This window comes from Rattus norvegicus, chromosome 20, assembly GCF_036323735.1.
Source record: "Rattus norvegicus strain BN/NHsdMcwi chromosome 20, GRCr8, whole genome shotgun sequence".
Classification (NCBI taxonomy): Eukaryota; Metazoa; Chordata; class Mammalia; order Rodentia; family Muridae; genus Rattus; species Rattus norvegicus.
The window spans coordinates 10,046,010-10,066,724 of NC_086038.1; the positions used below are offsets into that span (position 1 = coordinate 10,046,010).

The 20,715-nt window shown below is 48.7% G+C and overlaps 1 protein-coding gene across 2 annotated transcripts in view; it reads right to left on the reverse strand.

Annotated features, from left to right (window-relative positions):
• Hsf2bp (heat shock transcription factor 2 binding protein) overlaps positions 1–20,715 on the reverse strand; it is an 86,000-nt gene that overhangs the window by 10,747 nt on the left and 54,538 nt on the right.

Here is a 20,715-nt window from a genome sequence, read left to right on the forward strand (position 1 = left end):
CCAGGATTTCTAGATAATGGCCAAGTTCTTGGAGCACGCCTGTACAGTCATCTTCCTCTGAGACCCCTGGCCACTTCCAAGGCACTGTGGACACCTACAAACATAGTCTGTTCCAGCAGCGGCCTCAGCCTTGTGCTTCCAAACTGCAGAGAATGGTGTGTGTGTGAGAGTGTGTGTGTGTGTATGAGTGTGTGTGAATGTGTGCATGTGTGTGTGTGTATGAGTGTGTGTGAGTGTGTGTTGTGTGTTTGTTCACTTGCAGACCCCACAGGCCTTTTGCTTCCTGTCAGGAGACTCTAGGACTGACTGCTCAGGAGCCTCTAGGACTGACTGCTCAGAGACTCTAGGACTGACTGCTCAGAGACTCTAGGACTGACTGCTCAGAGACTCTAGGGCTGACTGCTCAGAGACTCTAGGGCTGACTGCTCAGGAGACTCTAGGGCTGACTGCTCAGAGACTCTAGGGCTGACTGCTCAGGAGACTCTAGGGCTGACTGCTCAGAGACTCTAGGGCTGACTGACTGCTCAGGAGACTCTAGGGCTGACTGCTATCGCTACCATTCCTGCTCCGACTCTCACTGCTCCTTACTTTGCAGTCACACTGCCACTCCTCAGTGCCTGAGGTGGCACCTCTCCAGGTCATGTTGATCTCCACATTGGTACTGCTCAGTTCTTTAGTGCTCTGACACCCTAGCCCTCCCTCCCCCGTCCCATGGCTCCACAGCACGTCCTCCTCACTGTTCCTCTCATGCCTTTGCCTCAGTCCCACGTCCTTCTCCCCACTTGTCTCCTTAGGTGGCCTCAGCCATGCTCACCGGTGCTGCTCTTCTGTTCCCCTAACGCCCCTCTCTCTGAAATCTGGATTTCCTATTGAGCAGCCTGACGGAAAGCTCACCTTGGGTGTTTAATGCCACATGTGCTTGTACAACATCAAAGTCCAACTCTCATTAAGTGGGCACTGACACTCTCACCCATCAGAAGTCTACAATGACTACACCCCAGACAGAGCTCTCTTGCCCAGTGAGCTGCGGAGGCCCGTTTAACACTTCCGAATTTTCCTGTGGCAAGAATGATGCTTCCTAAGTGGAAATCAAAATGCACCCCTCTCTGCTTCACGCTTTTGACAAAAACACAGCCTTGTGCATGGCAGAAGTCTCGCCCATCAGTTCTGCTGCTTCCCCGTTGCTCCCCCACGTGGGTGCCATCCTTCTAAACACTAGGACACTGCCTTGCCCTTGCTTTCCCCATTACTGTCTGTCCTTTCACCCAGTACACCTTGCCCCATTTCAAATGCCCTTCCTCCAAAGTTCAGCTGAGCTGTCTCATCAGTGACACAGACAGCACCTCAAAGCTATCTCTGAATCCTCACAACAAAAGGGATGAACTTTTGATCCATCTGAGGGCTGAACTCCAACAGCACCATCACTGCGAAATCTGGAGTCAGCGAGATCTGCTTCCCTGGAAAACAAACAGCTGGGGCCTTGGGCTCTCCCAGGGCCATCGTCTTAGGGTTTGCTGTTGGCATCTCACCAGGTCCTCTTGGCCGTCTAGAGGCTGTGACAGGGAGAAAGGTAGGCCCCTAACAAGTAGCGTGCCCTCTACATAGCAAAGCTGGTCCTCAGAAAAAGATTCAGGTCACACTTGAGGAGAAATATTGGTGACAGTTACAGCCCAGAGACACGTGCCACTAAGATGAAGTTTTTGTCCTTTGACAGGACATTTTCACTCCTCTCCCACACTCTACTTCACAGCAGTACCAACTACAGTTCCATGGGGGTCTACAGCTCAGGGAATGCCAGACACAAATCTCATCTCAGGAAGAAGACCCAGGAAATGTAAAAGCCAACAGGGGAGAGAAGCAAGAGCCTGACATTAGACACAACTCAAATCCCACCTAGATTAACAGAGAATGTCAGTGTAAAGACCTCCTTCCCTCAGTTCCTGTTACCCAGCAAAGCATAGCTCATCAAAAGCTGTCAGAGTCAGTACAGTACTGTGTTGAGCTGTCAAATCCAAACCAAATTAATTAAAGACTATTGGACGGTATGAAGGAGGGGGCTCTCATGGTGGTTCACGATCGACTGCAGGGACTAGTTTTGCACTGAGGTCACTGTAGCCTTGTCCGGAAAGTACCTCTTCAGGGACAGCCTGCCAGCAGCGTGCAGAACCTTGGACTGTCGTCACTTTATTGATCCTTGTAGCCAAGGAGTATTGTTTCACAAGGTTACATAATCTTCACTTCACTTTTGACAACGTCTCCTCAGCTCAAGCCCTTAATATGGCAGTTTACCAGGGCACACCTGTGTCCACTGCACTCCTCTGTCCGTCTCCAATAAATGTCATTATTCAGGGGCACTGCTCTGTTTCTCTGGTTAACCCAGTTTTCAACTCTACATAGCACAGTAAGAAGAGAAAGAAGGCGCTGGAGGGATGGCTCAGCCCTTACGAGCACTTGCTGCTCTTGCAGAGGACCTGAGTTCGGTTCCCGTCACTCATGGCAGCTCACGACCACATGCAGCTCCAGTTCCAGACAATCAGACGCCCTCTTCTGGCCTCCAGAGCAGACACTGGGTAAGAGATAGACATAAAATAACTCTACTACAAGAGATAAAATAAAAGCAGATCTTTAAAAAGAAGAGGAGACCAAGCATGGGAAGCAGACGCAGACACACACAGGGAATCGACCCAGCTGATTAACATGCTCAGGGCAGCGCCGGCTGCCACAGCAACATCACAGAGCAGGGTGTAAACAAAAGAAAGTTACTCATTACAGTCCCGGAGGCTGGAGTCAGAGTCGGGTGCCAGCAGCTGGCTGCTCCTCAGGCCGCTCCTCAGTGTGCAGCCGGCATCTTCCCCGTGTCCTCACACGGCCGCCCCTCTGAGTGTTCTCATGAAGACAACAGTCAGATTGGATAGAGGACTACCACAGTGAACTCATTAACTTAATTACCTCTGAAAGACCCTGTCTTCAAGTACAGTGACCTTCTCAGATCAGACCTTCAGCCTGTAGGGCACAGTTCAGACCATGGCATATTCTAACAGGAAAGGCTGAAAGTAGATGGATTTAAACAGAGACGGAAACTTAAAGAATGCATCAAATCTTACATCATCTCCTCGCTCACTCTCCAGCCAATCTGTCTTCATTCCCTAAACTTATTACAGGGCTCCTCCTCTCTGTGACCAAGTATCTAACAGAGACACTTGAAGAAAGATTCACCTTGACTTGTGGTTTAGGGAAGTCTAGGCCACAGTTGCATGGCTTCCGACGCTTGGGCAGAGCCTCCTGTTGATAGGAGAATGTGCTGGAAGGGCTTTTTAACCTCGTGGTGGATCGGGGGCAGAGAAAGGGGACAGAGGGCAGGGACAAGACATTCCCAAGGAATACTTTTCACACATACTTCTGCTAGCCAGGCCTCTCCACCGAGAGACCTCTTTCCCAGACCCTCTTTAAATAGTACCAGGGACCATGGGGTGTTCATACTCAGTGTATACCACTTCTGCAAAACGACCTTCTCTCTTTTCCCACCAGACTAAAAGCTTCATGACAGCAGGGTTTTGGCTGTCTTGCCAATAATACTTAAAATATCCACTATAAGTGCTTCTTGGCCATCAGAGATTCCTCTGTTGAGAATTCTCTGTTTAGCTCTGTACCTGTTTTTAAATTGGATTATTTGCTTACTGTTAAATTTCTTGAGTTCTTTATATAGTTTGGATATTAGTCCTCTCTCAGATGTACGGTTGGTGAAGATCTTTTCCCATTCTGTAGGCTGCTATTTTGTCCTATTAGATGGTGTCCTTTGCCTTACAGAAGCTTTTCAGTTTCATGAGGTCCCATTTATTAATTGTTGGTCTTAGTGCCTGAGCCATTGGTGTTCAGTTCAGGAAGTTGTCTCCTGTGCCAATGTGTTCAAGGCAGTTCACCGTTTCTCTTCTATTAAATTTAGTATATCCAGTTTTGTGTTGAGGTCTTTGATCCATTTGGACTTGAAGTTTTGTGCAGGGTGATAAATATGAATCTGTTTGTATTCTTCTACATGCAGACATCTAGCTAGACCAGCATCATTTGCTGAAGGCGCTCTTTTCCATTGTATGTTTTGGTTTGTCAAAAATCAAGTATTCATATTTGAGCTTATTTTTGGCTCTTCGATTTTATCCCATTGATCCACCTGTCTGTTTTGGGTTTTTTGTTTGCTTGTTTGTTTTTTCTGGAGCTGAGGACTGAACCCAGGGCCTTGCGCTCTACCACTGAGCTAAATCGCCAACCCCAACCTGTCTGTTTTTATCTCAATACTATGTGGCTTCATTACTGTTGCTCTGTAGTGCAGCTTGAGGTCAGGGATGGTGACACCTCCAGAAGTTCTTTTATTGTACAGGACTGTTTTAGCTCTCCTGGGTTTTTGTGTTTCCATATGAAGTTGAGAATTGTTCTTCCAAGCTCTGTAAAGAACTGTGTTGGAAACCTGGTGGGAATTGCATTGAATGTGCAGATTCCTTTTGGTGCAATGGCCGTTTTTACTATGTCCTCCGAGAGGCTTCATTCAGCAGCTGATGGAAAGAAACAGATGCAGAGGCCCACAGCCAAGCTCAGGGAGTCTTGTGAAAGAATAGGGGGTAGGGGGAGCAGAAGGATGGAGGGAGCCAGAGAGGTAAAGGACACCACAGGAAGATCTACAGAGTCAACTAACCTGGGCCCATGCAGGGTCATGGAGACTGACCCACCAACCAAGGAGCATGCATGGGCCCAACCTAGCCTCCCCTCCCCACGTTTGTAGTAGATGTGCAGCTTGGTCTTCGTGTGAGTCCCCTAGCAGTCGGAGCGGGGGTGGGGCTGTCTCTGACTCTGTCGCCTGCCTTTGGATCCCTTTCTCCTGGCTGGGCTGCCTGTCTGGCCTCAGTGGGAGAGGATGCACTGAGTCCTGCTATGACTTGATGTGCCAGGGCAGGCTGGTACGCATGGTGCTTCTGAGGAGAAGGGACGGGAGTGATGAGGGAGGGGGTTGTGAGGGAATACATTGGAGGAGAAGAGGGAGGGAGGCCATGATGGAGATGTAAAGTGAATACATCTATAAATTAATGAAAATAGCCACTGTGTGTGCAATACTCAGAGTAAGGCTGTTACCCTGTAAGTAAAAGGCCTCTTTTATGTGGATAAGGCCATAACACAAATATAGAGAAACTGTTGGGTCCAGAGCAAGCCCCCAGATGGCAGTGTCGCTGATACTGTCCTGAATGACACAGTCTAACCTCCGCTCAGGCTGGACTCTGACCAGGTCAACAGAAGGATCACTAGTGGGCAAACAAAAGCCTAAACTCCACATTCCTCAGAACCCTTGTAAAGTTGCTTTCTGTTTGTTGGGAAAGCTATCACTTCCCCTACCCAGCCCTTACAGGCAACTGCCTCTGGCAGGGGCATCTAGTTCCTGATTAACTCAAACAAACCTGTAACCGATTAAAGTCCCTTGGTAGTTTCCAGGCTGTTCTGGCCCACATCAGACCTCCCCTTGCTCTAACTCCCAGGCTGTTCGGGCTTACATGCCTCCCCCACTGCTAGTTGTCTCCTTAAAACTGGCAAGACTTCTTCCTTTTTTTTTCTTTCTTTCTTTCTTTTTTCTGTTCTACCCTCTGAGACAGCCTGGAGTTTGATTCCCCACTAGACCTCTCCTTCTACCTGTGCAGTGGTCTAGGCAGAGCGGCCAGCCTATGGGCACTTCCACTGCACCATCACTTACACTAGGCACCCTAGAGAGAGCTTGTGTAACCCCGGAAAGGGTAAATAAGACTTGAGCTATGAGATAAATGCAGCCAAGGATTCAGCCAACAGGAATAGCCTCATGATGACACCGTAAGAGCCCAGGCACGGGGACAACAGTTTCAGGAAGGCAGATCGTGGAGGGAACTATCATAAACCATACAAATAGAGTAATACAGAACTCAGTCCTACTCACAAAAACTTGGGACAGGTGAGGCAACATGATGAAGGCTCACCAAACAGAGGACACGCTAGGACTGTCTCACACAGAGGACACGCTAGGACTGTCTCACACAGAGGACACGCTAGGACTGTCTCACACAGAGAAGACACGCTAGGACTGTCTCACACAGAGAGGACACGCTAGGACTGTCTCACACAGAGGACACGCTAGGACTGTCTCACACAGAGGACACGCTAGGACTGTCTCACACAGAGGACACGCTAGGACTGTCTCACACAGAGGACACGCTAGGACTGTCTCACACAGAGGACACGCTAGGACTGTCTCACACAGAGGACACGCTAGGACTGTCTCACACAGAGGACACGCTAGGACTGTCTCACAGAGAGGACACGCTAGGACTGTCTCACACAGAGAAGACACGCTAGGACTGTCTCACACAGAGAAGACACGCTAGGACTGTCTCACACAGAGAAGACACGCTAGGACTGTCTCACAGAGAAGACACGCTAGGACTGTCTCACACAGAGGACACGCTAGGACTGTCTCACAAGGATCTATAGGACCCCTGCCTTTAGAGCCTTGTTCCCTCCCAGGACTCATGTGGGAATCTAAATGGCAGTCATGAGTGGTTAGTAGTGTAGATAATATATTAACTGCTTTTAGAGGCAAGGCCTTTGGGAATTGATTTAATCATTAGTGACTGAACCTTGGTAGCTTCTTAAAAGTAGATGACACACATACACCTGAGTTCTATACTACTACATGGCACAGCTCAGGGGTTCCTTACAGAACATGAACAGAGCTGTGAGGGCATTGAACCTCAAACCCATGAGCCAAAATAAGTATTTTTTAAAATTTACAAATTAGCCTGCCTCAGGTATTTTAGTGTAGTGACAGGCCAATATAATGGTTTTAAAGCAGCCATCATGAGAGTTCCTCAACCAACAAAGGTGTAAAGTCTTAAAAATAATATCACAAATAAAGAGAAGGTATACAGAGTAACAAAAAAGACTAAAACTGAAAACACAAAAGCTGAGACAAGGGTGTTGGTAGAGAGAGAATTAAGGGGAGAGACGAAGAAAATCCTTGAGGGCCAGGAGGACGGACGCCTCAGTGAGTAGAGTGTTTGCCAGGCAGGCCCAGTGTGTGACCTCAGAACCCACATGAAAAGCTGCCTGTGCTAGTTCACATCAGCATGGTGGCAATGTGTGCACACAGCACAGGAGAACTAAGACATGAGAGATGAGTGGGGGAAAGGCAGGAAAATGGGATGCAGTGATGTGAGCTAGCAAGAGAAAGATGACGTTAAAACACCAAGGGAACTGGTGAGACACAATGTTGGCATCACTGTAGTCTAAGAGAGGGAGACTAGGAGGGCTGGAAAGAGCTGAGAAACAGAGCATGTACCTGATTAAGCCAAAGACAGGCTGCGGGAAAACCAACTGAGACACGCAGTCTGATAGAGAGCTTACCAAACCTCGGGAGTCTATGCTGAATGCAAGAGAGAAATGACTCCTTAGTAGTGGGCTTCTCACAGGAAGTGATGCTGCACTTCCCACACATTGAACAAAAGAGAACGGTCAGTTCTAGAGACCTGTTTCCACGGGAACAGTGTTTTAATATGAAGGGGAGCTCTAGTCATGCACAAGTGAGGGAAATGACTAGAAAGCAGACTTGTGTAGGCACACTCCAGTGGCATGGGTCACAGCTAATGACTCAAGTGCCCATCAGACCATGAATGCATACATGCTGGACACCCATACTATAGACATTATGTAGCCATAGAAAGGAATAAAGTGCTGACTCATGTTATAACAAGGATGAATTTGAAAATGCCAGTGGAAGGACACAGGGGAATGGTAACGTGCTCTAACGAGGGTTAACAAGCAGACAGTGAATTACACCAGGGCGAACTTGGTAACTGTGTTGCCACTGTAACTCACTAGTGTGTGGAACACTAGTAGGATAGCTAATCTTGGTTGTCAATTTGACTACATCTGAAATCAGCTAACACCCAAATTTCTAGAGATGCCTGTGAGAGGTTTTCTTGATCAGGCTGTTTGAGGTGGGAAGACCACTGAATCCAGGCCACACCTTCTACTGGCAGCTCACATGACAGGACATGAAGACTGAAGCCACTGCTGCTGTCTACTTGCCCTGTTCTTGATGGCAAGTTCATCTACCCTGCTGCTGCAGCTGGTAGTAAACCCAGCTCCTTCAGGAGCCCAGTATAGACCCAGCGACTGTCTAGGTACCCTCCCAGACTGGAAAACATCCAGTTTCTTGGACAGAACTTCAAGATTCTTGGCCTTTCTCTCCATCATGGGGCAGCCATTGTTGGACTATCCAGACCACAGCTTGTAAGCCAATTTAGTAACACACACACACACACACACACACACACACACACACTCTCTCTCTCTCTCTCTCTCTCTCTCTCTCTCTCTCTCTCTCTCTCTCTCTATCAGCCAGCTCTGCCACTCTAGAGAGTTCTGACTAATACAACTAGTCTTGCAAGTTTTCTATAAATCTGAGCAATGAAACGGGAATGGAGTGTTGGGTAGGAAAGGAATCTCGTACAAGAGAAAGAGAAGGCGTGCTGGACTGAGAAGGGAAAGGCCAGCAAAGCTTTCCTGGGGCTGGTGAGAGTCAACACACATGAACACAGATTACAGGTGTGTCCAATGTGAACTCTGATGGCTAAGAAGTTTTCTTTTGTTGTCTCACTGAAGCAAAACTAGAAATTACAGATGACGACCAAGTTCTGACACTCAATTCCATCCCAGCAAGTTCCCTCACATCCTTTCCTTCCGCCAGCCAACTGTAAGCAACTGAAGTTCTCATGTGCTCAGTGGCCGCGTTCTAACCTGCTCTCGAAAACTGTGTAAATCAAACTATCCTGTGTTAATTGGTTTCTCTAGTTATGAAAAAATTGCTGAGAAACTAATTTAGAAGAATCATTTAGTTTGCACACAGATTCAAAGTTTCCGTCCATAGTCCTTGGCTATTGATCCTGGGCTTCTGGTGAAGCAGAGCATCATGGTTCCCAGAGCACACGGCAGGAGTTGCTCGCTGCACAGGAGACAGAAAGCAGTGAGGAAAATACCACTGCCAAGAACACACTCTCAGTGACCACTTCCTCCAGCTGCGCCCCACCCCCTGAAGCTTCCAGAAGCTCCCCAAACAGGCTGTCACCAACCAGGCACTGTTCTTTAATGTCTGAGCCCTTCAGAATGACATTTCACACGTTATGATTCTGCCCTTGGCACCCAAAAGGCTCATGCCCACCACAACACAAAATACCTTCCTTCAGTCCATTTCTAAGAACCACCGTTGTCTTAACAGTTCTAATACAGTTCAGAAGGATCAGCTCAACGTCCTCTGGGACTCAAGGCAAACTCACAGCACATTCCCACAATGCAATAGCACCGAGTGAACACTCCCATTCTAGATGAGGAGGAAGACTAGAAAGGATGGACTGGTCAAAGACTGAAATCAGGAAGGGAAATGTTAAGTCCTGTAGCTTCCATGTCTGTCATCTAGAGCAAGTGATAATGGATGTCAGCCTCAGAAATCTTGGCGAGCCACACCCCTAAGGCCCTGTCACTCACAGCCCACATGGCCTCTGCTGAGGACTGCAGCTTCCCTTCACACTGGTTTCACAGCTGGCCTCTCTAACTTCAAGTCTCCATCTCATGTTCGGCTTCACCCCGCCCTCTCAGGAGCTTCCTGTGAGGATTCCACATGTGCTCCATATTGCCTGGTCTCCCAGGTTTCCTGTGAATCTAGTGACACCTCCATGCCCATAACTCTTGCACTGTGCATGACTGAAAGGTCGGCATCAGGTGGATGACATCAAGGACTGCCAACGGCTCAAGCAGTAAAGAGCCGTGTCCCTGTGACCCTCAGCTGCAGCCACCTCTGGGGAGCTGAGAGGAAACACTGTGCTAGGTGATGAGACTCCAGAAGGGTGACTCAGAGGCATGTCTTCTGGAAGGAAAGTCTCAAATGAATTCACTCTTTCATGCCTTTGAGCTGCCACAGCTGAGATGAAGTCAAGCCCTGAGATGTCCCCTGTCACCATTCCTATTGTCCTTGTGAAGTGGGACTTTGTGAAGGGCAATAATCTCCTTAACGCCCTTACTTTGGTTCCCACTTTAAATTTGCTTCTCTGGCCAAATGCTGCTCAAATCTTTCTAGACTCTTTTACTCCTAATTCTCACTGCCAATCGGGCTGAAGCTCTCACCACGACCTGGTGCCTGTAAACTCAGCTTCCCCTAAGTCTTAGGGCATGGACAGAGCACACACAAGTCCCATGTCACAGGAGCGTCAGTGGCCTTGGGTCCAGTCCCAAGCAGTCTCCATTCCCCCTTGGAAGCCTCAGAGCACAGGACTCTGCAGCTCAGCATCCCTATGAGATCTGAGTTCCGTCTGCAGCGTTCTGGTGCCTGTCAAGCCTCGTCTCTAAGAGCCCTCCTCCCTCTTGCGCACCAGCTCCAAAGGCTAAGAAGCATAAGTCATGTTTATCACAGCAAAGGTTCCACCCCCAGAACCAACTCTCATTTTTCTGTAGCTGTGAATAAAATGCTTCAAAGAACCACTCAAAGGAGGGCCTTTCGCTCACAATTTCAGCCCATAGTTCAGTTGATTCTGTGCTTGTAGTGAGGCAGTATAAGCTCCTGGTTCCTAGGTCCCTGAATTTAGGGGGTGGGGGGGCGTGCAGAACAAGGTACAGTCCCTAGGACCCCAGCCCTAGAGATGCCTCCTCTGTTTATGCCCTACCTCCTAAAGTTTCCAGAACTTCCCAAAATAGTGTGACCAGCTGGGGACCAAGCCTTTAATACATGAACCGTAGGGGGAAATACTTTATGTCCCTATGGTAACACTCGGGGATTACAAAACAAAACAGGCAATTTTATTACAAAAGCCCAAATAATCAATGAGTAAAGTAGCTTGTGCTTGTGTGTTTTCCTTCCAGTTTCTCGATGTGTGTCATCCCCCTTACCCTGTATTTAAGGAGGTATTTTCTCCATAGTTCTTGGGAAAACCACGCCTCTGAGTCTCACTGTGCCTCCTCCTCAGATGGGACAGGCTCCCTGTTGGTATTCCCACTGTCTGAATCATGTGGGCGTGTGAGGGCAAACATGAGGCTGAGCACGAAAGCCACTGATCTAGAACAGGTGTGACAGGAGGGGACGGACAGCTGTGACACAGTGCTGAGATTCCAGATGGACATGAGGCTGTCAGCTTCTTACACAAACGTCTCCACAGCAGTGAGGGCTCCAACGCTGGTGTCTACCACCGTGATCAGAGACATGTAACATACCCACGTGATAAAGATGGCACCGTCTCGGTCCCGCTGTCACCACCCGCACCTCGGGAAGGCTAAGTCAGTTAGAAGAACGTCCTCTGCTGCACCCTCCCTCAGCGATGCTCTGCCAAGCACACGAAACAGGGACGGGAAAGGAATCGTCTTCCATTTCTCTCGGATGGCCCTCGAGTGCCACTGGGACTGTGCTAGTCTAGAGAGCAGGGACACAGAGGACTGCTGCTGGGGCGGGAGATGCCTCAGTGGTTAGGACAGCCTGAAACTTCCACTCTGAAGGGATTCAAAGAAAACCTATGCTCACCATCCAACCAAAACTAATCAAGAAGACAAATGACAGCAAATGCTGGAGGATGTGAAGGCAGGAATCCTTACTCACTGTTGTTCGGGATATAAAATGGTATAGCCATCATGAAAACAATGACCAAGCCATGTGGCCTGGCTCCACCACCCCTGGCATGTACATAAAGGGCCCTACATTCTTCTCCAGCAAGGCTTGATGTACACTGTGTTGCTACTCTACGTGTCTAACACGTGTCTAATGAATGGAGGATGAAAATGTACACATCAGGCCAGCAGGATGACTCAGAAAGAAATGCTTGTGGGGAACAACTTGTATTTCAAGCTGTAACAAAAGATTTGTCTCAGCTGAGAGCTGACGAGAGAAGCCATAGAGAGGATGGGGCAGCCTGGCCAGAAGCCCTTTCTGTGCAACAGTGACTCCCGAGTATTCCCAATACATTCTCTGAAACCAATACCTTCCTGCCTTCCATCCCTGAGCCCAGCTCTGTGGGCTGACTTCCTGGGAATAGCTAGCAGATGGCTTAGACTTAAATGAACTTCTCTGAACTCTTGGTTCATCCCTGCTCCTTAGAACAGCGTTATCCCTGGCTCAGACGTGCAAACTGAATCCCTAGGTACCATCCTGACTGAACTCCCTTCCGTCTCCATTCTGCCTACTGTGGTTGCACTGGCGCTCTCACCCTACAAGGTCCCTATGGCTCCTCTTAGCTCCCAACCAGTAGTCAGAACCAGCGATGACAAGGCCTCCTCTGTTCAGAGTATTGTCTGAGTCGTCACGTCGTCACAGGTAATTTGACTCCATCAGTCCCTCTGGTCACTCCTACACACACACACACACACACACACACACACACACACCAGTATAGCCACACTGACCTCCAGTTACTCCTAAAATGCCCACTGCTACTCAGGTCCTCTCCACTGCTCCCCCATCATCCTACTGATCAGCTCCTCCTCTTAGTGTCAGCATGGTTTGTTCTTTGTTCAGACACCAAGAGGAGCAGCCTCACGTGTCATCTCTAGCCCACGCCAGATCATCTGCTCAACACGCTGCAAACGTTTTCTGTGTGTCTACTGTCAAATCTCCCTACCTGGCTATGACTTCTTGAGAGGAAAGCTCAGTTTTGCTCACTTAGAATCCTGCAGTAATAGGTGGAGCTGGTCCCTCTAAGACCACCCTGCCAAGAGCCACCCACAGCAAGACCAGTAAGGCAATGGAGGCTCTATCACTGTCCTATGTGGGAGACCAAGGAAACATGACTCAGAATACCAGCTCTCTCACAAAGCCAGCAAGTGCAAAGGTGGCAGCACAGGTATCAGAAAATGGCAGATCAGCAACACGAGCGTGCCAGTCCCCAAGAAACACAGAACAAGGAATATGGAAAGGCTCCAAGGACTGTGACGGTTTGGGAAGATAACAAAGCCCATCACCCACACACTCAGGAGACATGCGGGAAGGACCAGACCACCAGCCACTTCATATTTTTAGTGTTTTCCTTCCCAAACCCAAAACAACACTATTCCTCACACTTCAGAATAAATTAAAACCATCTTATGATGGAATGTAGCCTCCTGACTTACTCCACAAGCAGTGCTGTCTGCTTCTAAGTCGCACTCTAGCAACAGATTCCTCACTTCCTGCTCGCAAACTCTGCGCTTTCCAAGTGATAGCGCAGTTAGCAGATCACAGGGAAGGCAGTGGAAGAGGCGCTGCTTAGCCAAGTAGGCAAAGGGACAAGGCCGCTCTTCCAGACAGACTGTTGTGGCAGGTGGCTCCACTCTGGTGCAGTGCTGAGCCTGAGCCCCACTCTAACACATGCAAGACACATTCAAGTGGGCAGAAACGGCACGAGCGAGAGCTCTCAGAATGGTGTGCCGGCTACTGAAGTGGAGGCAGCATGTCGTTTTCACAGTTCGCATTAGATGTCGGTTTCACTAATGACTTCAGCCTGGCACAGCGAAACACACAAGCCTGGGCAGAGGACCAAGGACCAAGCATGGGGCCTCCTGGGTGGGCAAGGCAGGGGAGGCAGTGTCTCTGTTCTCTGAATTAGTGTCCTAGTAGGAAACAGGAGAAAGCTCTCCGGAAGCTTCACCCAGCTTGATGGGTCATGCTGGGGAGAGGGTGTCAATACCAGCAAGGGTTGTGGGGGAGGCCGCTGGCACACTTCTGCTACCATGTACAGTGAGAAGGCGTCTGAGCACTAGCAGGCAGGCAACAGCTGACTGCTTCTGGACAGTGGGTGCGGTTGGGAAGGGCTGCTGTGAGCCCCTGCTGCGTTGACTCTCCGTCCACATGGACTCCTTCCACCACACACAGAATGAACCTTCTGCCCTTAAGCTGGTTTTGTAAGAGTACTGTATCACAGCAACAGGGAGAGGACCTGAGACAGATGGTGACAGCAGCAGCAGGACAGATGTCCACATCTGTGAGCTTCTTGCTATTCATATGGGTGCAACAGCATCAGAATGTAGCTGGAATATGTTAAACATGCCCATTTTATCACCTAAACTGCCACCAAGAGAGAAGGAGTTAAAGCTGATAGTCAATAATGGAGAGACAAAGAATTACTACTTGTGCTGGTCTTAATATGTTTGGCTCAGGGGAAGAGGTACTGTTGGGAGGTGAGGCCTTGTTGGACAGAGTGAACCACTGTGGGGCGGGGCTTGGAGTTGCTAGTGTTCAAGCTTCCTCCTGGCTGCCTGCAGGAGAGAATCTCCTTCTGCTTCCCTGGAATCAAGAACTTTTGGATCCTTCTCCAGCCCATGCCTGCCTGGATGCTGCCATGCTTCCCGCCATGATAATGATGAACTGAACCTCTGAACCTGTAAGCCAGCCCCAATGAAATGTTGTCCTTTATAAGAGTTGCCTTGGTCATGGCGTGTCTTCGCAGCAGTAAGACACTAACCGAGACACTACTATTGACTACTACTAAATTAATACAGAAGACAGCAGGAATTTAATGGAGTAAGGAGCAAAAGACAGGAAAGGCAGAATATAAGCCAGGCCTACTGACGCAGGCCTATATTACAGATATTTAGAAGGCTGAGACAGGAAGATCACAAGTTCAAGGGCAGCTTGGACAACTTAGTGAGACACTGATTCAAAATTTCAAATGTTTTAAGGATATGAGGATATACAGTGAGTGGCACGGAGCTTGCCTAACATACATAGGATGAAAAAAACATTTAAGTCCCAACTAAAAAACAAGGGACACTTTAAACAGAGGCAGGGTGCTAAGTTGAGCTCCTGCAGGCCGGTGTATTTAAATACTTAGTCATCCGTTGGTGGAACGTTGGGGAAGGATGAGAAGATGTGGCCTTTTATATAGCTTTGAGGTTTCAAAAGCCCACCCCATTCTCCCCCCTCTTTCTCTCCCCCTGCTTCCCCACCCTCACCCTTGTTCTAACATTCTCTCCTCTTCTGACTTGCAGATCAGGAGATGAGCTCTTAGCCAAGGCTCCAGGGCTGTGCCTGCCTGCCTGCTGCTTCCGTGCTCCCCGTCTGATGATCATGGACTCCAAGATTCTGGAACTGTGATCCCCCAAACTCAGTGCTTCTTTTTTAAGATGCCATGGCCATAGAAAAGTAACTGAGAAGCATGGTGTTCCGGAAGCACGGAGATGGACAGCAGGGGTGATGTCCCCCACCAAGCCCAACATCAAAGCAGTCTTCAGAGCAAGAGCTACCATCAGGGGCGTTCATACATGGCAACACGGTCAGCTCATCAAAGGGACACAACGATAGGGAGGGGGGTGTCGCTGAACATCAGAAGGGCAGAGCGGACAGAAATAATGGTCCGATGACCTCAACACTCCTTTCTCAGCCATCAGCTGAACAAGTGGAGAGAAAACCAGCCAAGACATACAAAATCCTACAGCCATCATGAACTAACAAGAAAGCACAAACACTCACAAAACTCCCTCCAACAGCAGCAGAGGGCACACACCCACTCCTTTGAGTACACTCGGGACAATTATAGAATGGGCCACACTTTGAACTATAAAACAAGCCTTGACAAATCCAGAAGGACTAGAATCAGCCGTAGAATGTTCTCTGGCACATTTACCTCATTTTAGAAATCAGTAACAGAAAGCTAGCCAGAAAACCTCCAAGCATTTGGAGATTAAAGATGCCAATTTAAATTATAGTATATGTCCAAAAAGCCAAAACCAAATAAATGGTGCCCTAATTCCACTAAAGCTAAGAAAAATGCTTATTTCTAATATCTGCTGTGGAATGCTAATATTGTACATTATGCTAAACACATTCATATATGCTGATTAGTCAGGTGTAGTAAATTATTCACAGCTTGACTGCACATCAGGGCCCCTCCGAGGCTGCCCAGATGCAAATGGTGACCTAAGAAAACCACAGTCTCACAGGCCACAGGCTTCTTGTGCTCAAAGCCTGCTTTGAGTGCTCTCCTCTATGGTCCTGGATGGACTGCTCTACCCTGTGGCTGATGGCTGGGTAGAGTGCACAGTGGAGCAGAAGCCTCCCTGCAGGATCTGCGAGTGCTGCTGCCGTGTCATGGCCTGGGAAGTGTACATGAGAAGAGGCCAGAGAGTAAGCAAGACACAGAAATAGAGCCAAGCAGCCAGGTGTAACCTCCATGGCAATGGTGGATTCCTGTCATGGGGGCACAGCTGAGCAGAAGCAAGGAACACAGAGAGGCAGAGTGGGGAGGAGGCACTGTGTGGAGGAAGACTGAAGGAAGGGAACTGAGGACCGCGTGTTCAGGAGGGCTGAGGACGACAGCCATATTTTTTGAGTTCCTCTGCCCCTAGCTCCACATGCCTTCATTTCAGAGCAACCCTGAGAATGATGGGTGGTCTGATTTCCTCAGGACCAAGAAGATATTCCAGATGGAGGTGCTGGCCTAGTTGCTAGCAGCCTTGAAACTCACAAGGGCCAAGATGCCACTGAGCTCTGTGCTCTACAGGTCATTTCTGGAAGTAAAGAGCACCCCAGGCAAAGTCTCGCACTGAGATTGTTAAGACAGGGGAGGAGACAACTCGGTGGCCCAGCAGGCACCTGGAGACCTGAGTTTGAGCCTTGTAACCCAGAGAGAGGCAGAGAGAGAACTGATTCCTACTGTTGTCCTCTGACTTCCACACGCACTGTGGCACTCACCTTACCCCGCCCCTACCACACACATAGACTGCTATCGGCTCTAAATTCATGAACTCTCCTTCTGTGATCTACTGTCTGTCATGAGCAGGGTGAGGGAGGCAGGATCTCTCTGGCTCACTGTCTGTGGGCAGAGCTCACAGGGAAGAGGAGACTAATGGGCACACCGTTTCCAAGCTTAGGAGACAAGAAAGGTGGAGGCTGCCCACATTTAGTCTAATTCCCTCGGAGTCTCCGTCTAAAAATTCCCTCAGCGTCACGCCCACAGTTTTTGTCTCCTAGATCATTCTAGAACCTGTCAGGTTGATAGTATTAATCATCACAGGGTATCAGATGCCCTGGAACTAGACTTATTGATAGCTATTAGGCACCATATGAATGCTGGGAATTGCAGGCGGGTCCTCTGACAGAGCAGTCAGGGCTCCTAACGTCCCAATCAACTCTCAACCCAGCAAGTATTTTTTTCTACCCCACTCCCCTTCTCTTTTTCCTTGGTGGTTCTGTATTATAATGCCCTGTCTCATTTTGATCAACTCTTTAGACTGGATACTCTACTGACCAACTTTAAATGTGCTAATTCTTTCTACTCCTCTCAGACCTGTTGTTGGGCCTACCTGGAAACATCTGCTTTTGTTTTTTAACTTCTTAACTGATTCTTTGTGAATTTCACACCATGCACCCCAATCCCACTCATCTCCCCATCCCTTCACATTTGCACTCCACCCTTGCAACTTCCCCCATAAAAGAAAATAAAAAATTAAAATAAAAAAAATCTCACCATAGAAGCTGTGGTGTGTCACAGTATATCTCTCACACAGCATACTCTTCTGTCCACACATCTTTACTTGCAAATGTTCATTGCAATGACTCATTGTCTGGTTCAAGGCCTCCGGCTTCTGCCTCTCAAATATTATGTTGCCCTGTGCCATAGAGATCTTGTGACTCTGGACTCATAGGACCAGAGTCTGAGCAGTTCATACATGGCATAGATGTTGGGTGGGCTCAGTCAGAGCCCTAGATCTGGGCCTGGGTGCAAACTGAGTTGGTCAGCGTACCAGCTCTCCCACATCTATGCCACCAGGAGAAGCTCTCCAGAACTGCCAGAGCTGGCTCACCCAAAGCTGCAGATGGCGAGCGGCAGGGCCAGCTCTCCAACTCTCACGCTCTCGGACCACACAGCCAGGGCCAGCTCTGCTGCTAACCAGGCAAGGGGTAGTACCTGCTCTCCTGAGTGCTGCAGCAGATGAAGGACAGGGACAGTTCTTCTGCTCTCATGACCCTGAGGCCAGCTCTTCCTCCTGCCAAAGGCAGCTAGGGGTGGGGGAGGAGGTTATCTCTCCCTCACCCATGCCACCTCATGGTAGACAAGGTGTGGGGCCAGTCTCCCACACTCACGCTCTTGAGGCCAGCTCACCAGTGTCCCTGACCCCAGGCCCAGCTCCACTGTGCTACCCAGGCATGATGCAGAGTCCACTCTCCCAAGTGCTGTGGCAGGCAAGGAGTGGGGCCAGCTCTCATGAGTGCCCCAGCCTATGACATCAACATGGCTCCAGGTGGTGGCCCAGATCAGGGACATCTGCATGACCTTTGGTGGTAACGAGAGTCACAGACATGTCCCCAGACCCCTGCTGCTGCATGGCCACAGACCCAGACATGGCTCTCGGTGGCAGCACAGGCAGGGACTTCACCATAGTCTGGGGTAGGAGGGCAGCCCACTCATATCATGGAGTCCTCCCCACCCTCACCTCTCCAGTTCCACCTCTGCTCATGGTCCTCAACCATCCACTCCCCTCTCTCTACAACAGACTTGCGCATTAGTGGCTCCTGCTGCAGGGGCCACACAGCAGGCAGGCCTCTGTGTCTGCTGCCCACCTGCCCAACTGTTCCCTTTGGCGTTTACTTTTTTCTTTGTGCTTCTTTCAATTTGCTTCAGTTTCTTAAGTTCTTTTTCACAATTCTTGCTACATTCATTTGTTCATTGGAAGGGCACACGACACGATGTGTGTGGACTCGCAAGGCTGTCTTCCACTGTGTGGGTCCTTGAGCTTGGCGACAAGTACCTTTGCCCAATGAATCATCTCCTCACACGCACTCCATAAGTTCTTATGACACAAGTTTGGTTCACTCATTTTGTACTTTCTTCTTTTTGATATAAGCACTTGAACCTTGTACTAAGTGCTGATTTTAATAAATCTCACTGAACTGGCAGGCAGGGTAAAGGAGCTTGCAGCATAGACCTGAAAACCTGAGCTCCATGCCAAGTGGAAGGAAAACACTGATTCCTGGGGGTGGGGGTGGGTTCTCTGATCTGCCATTGTATGTGTGTACACACACACACATACACACACACGCACAGAGAGAGAGAGAGAGAAAGAGAGAGAGAGAGAGAGAGAGAGAGAGAGAGAGAGAGAGAGAGAATGAGAATGAGCTCATCCATTCTGATGTAATCCTCTTATTTAATCCCAAACCATCTGGCTTCCATCATGGCTGCCTCACTCACTTTGTGTCTGCATGAGGCATTTTACTGACCTCCAGCTTCATTGTACTCTACACTAAGAAGGCACTCCATAGATGACTCTGGCTGTCTAACATCTGTGGAACTCCCCTGATGTACAGTCAATAAACTCGCCAATTCTGGTGCGTGACCATGTGTTCAGGAAACACAGACATTCTCTATCTGGACACAGTGTTCTGTCTATTCAGCAGGCAAATTCTTCACATCCCGGCTTCGTTTTGGTGATACTGATCTGTCATCACTGCCCGTGGAGGGCTGAAAGCCCCCTCACCACTGAGTCACTGCTGACACTTCCGTTTTTCTTGAGACGATATACTATATACTGTCATTCGAGTGCATCACTTGTCACTGTCCTGTGTATCCCGTACCTTCCATACAAGCCCATACATATCCCAAAGCACATCCCTCAGACTGTCCTTTGCTCCCGATGGCCTATGGCCAACAGGCTGAAGGGTGTTTTGTCTAAAATGTTCTTGAAGGCTATTTGGTGGGTGTTACGGTGTGAATCCCCCACAGGCTTACGTGTTCCCAAAGGTGCTTTCTACAGGGCAGGTGAAGGGGAAGCGAGAATTTTAAGAGTTAGGGCCTATCTGGAGCAAGTTGATCACTGTGAGCGTGTCTTTGACAGACATGTCCAACCCTGGTCCCTTCCTCTCCCTGCCTCCTGTCTGGCATTATGGGATCTACTCTGCCACCCCTCCCACTCAGGAGGAACTAAAAAACTCTGAAACTATGAGCTTGATAAGTCTTCCTTCCTTTAAGTTATTTACATCTGGCATTCTGGGATATCAAGAAAGGAAACCAACACAAAAGAGAAAGAGAGTGTATAGATCATAATTGGCGGGTAGCTTTTCTCCCAAGAAGAATCACACTACTGTTCTGAGGGACAACTATCAGTCCACCATATTTCTTTTAAGGCTTTTACCTTTTATTCACCTTCTTCAAAGGTTAACAGGCGGCTTACTTTTTAAAATTGTTTATTTTTATAGTGTGTGTGTGTGTGTGTGTGTGTGTGTGTGTGTGTGTGTGTGTGTGTAAACATGTGTGCAGTACATGCAGAAGTCAGAAGAAGATACTGGACATTATAAAAGCCAGAGGCCTGGAGAGTTTGGTATAAGATTGTGACTCCCAGGAGTGCCAGAAGCTACACACACAAAGGCTCGCCAAGGCTGCTTAGACTGAATCGAGTAAGAACAGCCAGGATAGAAATGCCAAAGTGGATAGGGAAAGCCCAAGAGGCTTCAACACCACAAAGGAACTGCAACTAAGGTCAGAAACCAAGGGGTCAGCCCTAAAACCAAGTGAACGTTATACAGATCGAGCAGGTTGTACCTACTGTGTGTTTGGAATATATATGCACACATAAATGTGTATAATAACAGTTAATTATTAAAAGGGGGCCTTGAATTTGAAAGAGGACAGGAGGGACAAATGGGAGGTATTAAAATAAAGGAAAGGGAGGGAGGATATTACGTAATTATATTATCATCTCGAAAAATAA